The sequence below is a fragment of the Scomber japonicus genome, chromosome 4, assembly GCF_027409825.1.
Source record: "Scomber japonicus isolate fScoJap1 chromosome 4, fScoJap1.pri, whole genome shotgun sequence".
NCBI lineage: Eukaryota > Metazoa > Chordata > Actinopteri > Scombriformes > Scombridae > Scomber > Scomber japonicus.
Genome location: NC_070581.1, coordinates 30,874,268 through 30,880,583, shown reverse-complemented (window position 1 = coordinate 30,880,583; position 6,316 = coordinate 30,874,268). Strand labels below are relative to the sequence as shown.

At 38.4% G+C, this 6,316-nt stretch overlaps 1 long non-coding RNA gene across 1 annotated transcript in view; it reads left to right on the top strand.

Annotated features, from left to right (window-relative positions):
• Nucleotides 1-224: 224 nt before the first annotated feature.
• The window catches only part of LOC128357476 (uncharacterized), a 9,090-nt gene continuing 2,998 nt past the window's right edge, over nucleotides 225-6,316 (top strand). Inside the window, exons 1-2 of the long non-coding RNA XR_008321221.1 lie at nucleotides 225-395; nucleotides 4,185-4,281. This is a non-coding gene — a long non-coding RNA (uncharacterized LOC128357476). The remainder of the gene's footprint in view (nucleotides 396-4,184; nucleotides 4,282-6,316) is intronic.

Genomic DNA, 6,316 nt, shown 5'->3' with positions numbered 1-6,316 from the left:
CACAGCGTGTCCCGGCGTGGCCAGTCACTGCGCATGCGCATGCCCCGGTGTCCGGTGTCAGCCTGTCAGCAGCTGTTGAGACCATGAACGGTAGGACCGAGACAGCACGTTCATCACACCCAGAATAACCCGAGACCCAGCGCTGACCCGGTACTGTGACCGGACCGGGCTGCAGGGAGAGGACCTGATCTGTCGGAGCCGCTGCTGGAAGTAACGGAGATAACGGAGATAACAGAGCTAACGGAGCTAACGGACGCTATCTAACCGGGACTGCGGAGCGTCAGCTGTTACCAAACCGGGGCTAATAACGGGACCAGCTGACAGGCCACCGGGACACCACGCTGCACCGCGCTGACCCGGTTCGGTTCGGCCACTGGGAGCCAGGATGTTGATAGGTAACGTATCCCAACAACCGTATCTGTGCCCCGGTGCAGCTGTCAGTGCTGTCTGTGCAGGCTGACGTCGGTGTCGGTGCCCGGTAAATCAACACGGGTGATCTCCCGGTTGGCACGGCGGCTAACATGCTAAGCTAAGTAGGCTAATGGTACCAGCCTGCGACTACTGCTGCTGTCTCTCGGCTCACTTCAAAGAGGCTTTATTAGGAAGAATGCATGCATGAAACTAATAAATATACACTAAATAAATAAGTTAAGATGTAATAGAATAAACAGAATAACATAATTGTGCAACATCATATAAATATTAATATGTGAATAGCTGCTGCTGCTGCTGCCTCTCAGCTCAGTGTTTAGTTTTTTTAGGATCCACATTAGCTGTTTTTCATGGGGTCCGACCTCCGACCATAATGCATAAAAATATAAATTATAACAACACAATATAATAAAATAAAGACAAAAACAAATACAAAAATTAAGTATATGTATTTCTAGTCATGCATATAAATATAGGCTACTGACATATAGCTATACACACACATGTGTACTAACATAACACGCATAACCATAAAGAAATAATAATGAAAAATTAATAATAACAAAATAAAAGCACTGTAGTCTTTCAGTCATCCATTTTTCTTCTCCTTATCACTCAGATACAAATTCCAAGATACTTTATTAGGAAAAATACATGCATAAAACAAAAAAAAAATACACTAAAAAAGTTAATATCTAGTAGAATAATCCGAATAACATAATTGTGCATCATCATGTAATTATTAATAGATGAATATCATGTTATTATATTTCATTTTATTAGCCCACACACACACACACACATATATGAGGATTGTATTTTGGATTTAACCCAGATAATAAAAATAAAAGATGTGACAGGAACAGGAGAGGAGAGGTCAAGAAGTTACATGCTTACATAACACAGATCCTCTCTGAAACCTCAGAAGAAAATAAACAATATTAGAAAAAAGAAGATAATATAATATAATATAATATATCAGAAAATAATAAATGACAGTATAAAACACTGAAAACATGAACCTCAAAATTCAATGCTGTAAAAAATAATATACAGATAAGTAAATGTTTAGATAAGTGAGGACTGTATAAACACTGCAACGTTTTATTTTGTAAGGACATACTGTATATTTAGAGGTATCTGCTCTGCATGTATGTACAGGAAGTGAGTCTGTGCATAGAGATAAGCTCAGTGCAGGAAGATGCAGGTGATTCAGAGACTTTTGGGTTGTTAAATGTCCTTTTCTGGTCCTAAATCTTACTGCAATGCTTTATTATCTATTTCATTGCAGCAGATATGAAAGGTTGTTGTTTTCTTGTGTGCTATTATTTTGGGAGATTATGTGTCTGATGCATCGGGTGCTTGGCAGGTGGTTTAAAAAGTGCAGCTCAGTTTGCACCTCCTGCTGCGTTGGGTGGGAGGCTGGTTACCACGGCGAGGAGGAGCTGACCTGAGTCTGTACGTAGTCGAGGATTTCCTTAGTTTTAGAGTATTCTGTGTTTAGGGTAAAAAAATCATAATCACGATTATTTGGGTCAAAATTGACTTAAGAAACGTGCTGCTTCCTGTCTAAGCTTTTCAAAATAAAACCTGTGTTATTGTGCACTTCTCATCATTAATATTATTATTATTATTATTAACAAACAAAGTTGGGGCTTGTCAAATTACGGGATTCCCATCAGAAAAGACAAAACGGGAGAGTGGAGGGAGATGGGTCTAAAAATACAGGAGAAACCTTTTATTTTGCTTTTTGCGGGAAAATGACAAAAAATCGTTCCCAAAATCATAATCACGATCAAATTTGGATGAATTGAGCAGCCTTAGTTTAGGGTCAAATAGCATTGCAGTACTTTTCTTCTTCTTCTTCTCTTCTAATTGAGTGTAGTGTAACTCTCTCTATCAGACTCCATTCAGAAAATGACTCAGTAACATGTGACTTCCTGTGTTTACTGGTGAGTTCGGCCCAGGTGTGATCCTCCAGGCAGCTCTGGACTCTGACTCACCTTAAATCTGAGCTTTCATAATTGGTTCATGCTGGTTTGCTGCATGCAGGTCAGGATGTGTGTATTTATATCTGTGTGTGCTGACGGGCTTGTTTTCACGTGAGCTTGAATGTGTGTATGTGTGTGTGTGTGTGTGTGTGTATGTGTGTAATGTATATCTGTGTTATTTACATCACACTGTGAATGATGGCTGACTTTAGAGAGGGGGGTTGATGATATGAAACAACATTTTTTGCCAAATTAAAGCACAAAGGAGGAGATTTTTGTTTAGATCTTGAGTCCTGTGTCAGTGTTTATTAGGGCTGGGTATCGGTACTTGATACTTTTTAAGGTATTGATCAAAATAAATCAATATCAAGTCTTATCGAAACCTCTCCGCTCAAATGATTCCTGCAGCAATCGATCCTTTTTGCACTCAGAGCTAGAAAATATGAATATTTGTATGAACCTGCTGACAGTGTACTTTGATTTAATGTTTAATTTAATGTTAAATGTTAATAAGTACTCAGTTGGTATCAGTATCACATTAAAGGTACTTGGATTGGTATCATAATGTTGTTAATAATACCCAGCCCTAGTATTAATGCATGTATTACTGATTTACCTTTGTGCATAATGTTACTATATTTTACTACTATTTTATTATTGCTTTTGTACTTATTTATTATTTATTGTTCTTTATTCTTTTTATTGAAGCTTATTTTTACTGCCCACTATGCTGCTGTGGTGTTATAACTTCCCTATTGTGGGATTATTAAAGGAATATCTTCTATTTTATCTTAAAACTAAGTTTGATGTTAAAACACAAAGAAGAATATTTTAGTCATGCTTTTATTTTGAAGAAAAAAAGTTACATTTCTCAATTTTTTTTAATGCTGTTTGGTTTGAATGTTAGAGTAAGAAGAGACTAAAGAGATTTAATGTTACTATATTTTACTTCTATTTTTATTATTGCTTTTGTACTTATTTATTATTATGGGATTAATGGGAGGAATAAGTTTGGTTTTAAAACATAAAGAAGAATATTTTAGTTAAGATCTCAAGTCATGCTTTTATTTTGAAGAAAAAAAGTTACTATTTCTCGACTTTCTTTTTTTAATGCTGTTTGGTTTGAATGTTAAAGTAAGTAGAGACTAAAGAGATTTTTTTTTTTTAACTTTTAAATGTGCTGCCTCTTCTTTCTGGAACAACGTACAGAAGCACCTGAAACTGTCACAGCTGATTAATTAATGTTGTAGAATTAAAGTTAATTTGAAAGGATTGAGAAAATAAAATAACATCGTACCTGTTTATGCATCATAACTGGACACTGTGTTCATTCGTTAGTTGTGTGTGTGTGTGTCTGTGTGTGTGTGTGTGTGTGTGTGTGTGTGTGTGTGTGTGCGTGTGTGTGACAGTCGTATTCGTCTGTTTATGTTTGATTTATTTTTATAACAATGTTTATGTTGCTCTCCTGAACAGATCACACTTGAAAAATAGACTTTAATCTCACTCTGGTTTTTACCTAATTGAATAAAGCAGAAGATTCATAATGAACTCTATGAATAAAATTATTTCTATATATTTCAAAAAAATCTCTTAATTTCCACATTTTTAAACCGGGGTTCGGCCTGAACCAATAAAAAGCTTGTGTTGCCTAACAGGAGGCGTGTCAGGTTACAGTAAATGTGTGTATCTGTGTGTAGCTGTGTTTAGCTGTGTGTAGCTGTGTGTGTGTACGCTGAATGTGAATCTCTTGTCTTCTCTCAGCAGCGGTCGGTGCTGGAACTGGAAACCCCGCCTCCACCGGCAAGAAGAACCGGCGGAGAGGCAAAAAGAACCGGAGGGTCCGAAAAGAGGAGGGAAGGTAAGAAACCGGGGCAGAGACCGTTAGACCAGACCACACCGATGACCTCCATACATACACACATGGACACACACTGAGGCTAAGTTTAGCTCTGTGTATGTGTGTGTGTGAGAGAGAGAGAGAGAGACAGACAGGGAGGGAGAGACAGGGAGGGAGAGACAGAGAGAGAGAGACAGAGAGAGAGAGACAGAGAGAGAGAGAGAGAGAGAGAGAGAGAGAGAGAGAGAGAGAGAGAGAGAGAGAGAGAGAGAGAGAGAGAGAGAGAGAGAGAGAGAGAGAGAGAGAGAGAGAGAGAGAGAGAGAGAGAGAGAGAGAGAGAGAGAGAGAGAGAGAGAGAGAGAGAGAGAAAGACAGACAGGGAGAAAGGGAGAGAGAGAGACACAGACAGAGAGAGAGACACAGAGAGAGAGAGAGAGAGAGAGAGAGACAGACAGGGAGAAAGAGAGAGAGACAGAGAGAGAGACAGAGAGGGAGAGAGAGAGAGACGGGGAGAGAGAGAGAGAGAGAGAGAGAGACAGACAGGGAGAGAGACAGAGGGAGACAGAGGGAGAGACAGAGAGAGAGAGAGACAGACAGACAGACAGGGAGAAAGAGAGAGAGAGACACAGAGAGAGAGAGAGAGACACACAGAGAGACAGACAGACAGAGAGAGAGAGAGAGAGAGACAGACAGAGGTAGAGAGACAGAGAGAGAGAGAGAGAGACAGAGAGACAGAGAGAGCTTGTGGGATGAGTTTCAATCCGACTTTTTTGATTTTTCTTGGCTTGATGGTTAAAAAACTGTGTTCTTAATTTATTTATAGAGCTGATGCGATGATGTAATTGATATTAGGACTCATACTGACATTATTAAGTGGATCAGGATCAGAACAGATGACAGATTCACATTATAATACAGTTCATTGGGGGTCAGATGTGAGCAGTCAAATTCATCAGTGTGAATATTTAACAAGTAATCTGTGTTGTAGGTTTGTGTCCTGCATCCTGAGATCAATCTGAGCTTTTAATAGAAACGTAGAAGGGAGACATTTTTGTTTTTTTAGCAGCAGTTGATTTTTAAGCTGATTGTTGACCAGCAGTGAGTCACACACACACACACACACACATCATCTCACAGTGGGGTCGACCTCAGTCCATTAACTAACCCTAACCCATCCACTGAAGGACTCTGGGATTTGAGAGGATAGTTTACAGATTAATTAAAAGATTGTCATATTAAAAGGGATTTTAATGAGAGTCTGAATGGATGAATGGATGAAGTGGGGGTTTTTATAACAGTTCAAAAGCTTAGAATTGACTAAATAGCATGAAAATCATCAATCGTGTTAATTATCAAGTAACAAAGTCATCCTTGTCTCCATCCTTGACCGGATCAAATTCAGAGGTTCAGCTCAGAATCAGCTCGATTGGTCACGTATGTTAATTTAGACAAAGAATTTAACACCAGAGACACATACAGACACATAGAGAGACACATACAGACACATACAGACACATACAGAGACATACAGAGACATCAAAGCTGAACAGATGTGTAAAAATAAACATATGACTATAATGTTCAAGCAAGTAGGTGAAAAAAATAGATATTTGGGTCAATGATGTTTTTTGTGTCCACGTGGTTTAGTTTGAATTTAAAGGGTTAAAATGTGATGATAAATGTATGAATAACTTCCACACATTGTTTTTTTGTGGACCCAGCATCAAATTTCTGCTTTTAATCCATTTTGAGAGAATATATTAGAGGATTATGGCAAAAATGTCTAAGTGGTGTAACCATAAAAACTTTGGAAGGGAGGGAGGGAGGAAGGAAGGAAGGAAGGGAGGAAGGAAGGAAGGAAGGAAGGAAGGAGAATATATTAGAGGATTATGGCAAAAATGTCTAAGTGGTGTAACCATAAAAACTTTGTACCAAATAATTCAACTTGCTTAAAAACAGTAAATTCCCAATAAAACAGCATATCAACTAGTTTGGCATGATCTTACATTATAACTTTTATATTAAATAAAGCTAATGGAATACTATTGTTCTAAAT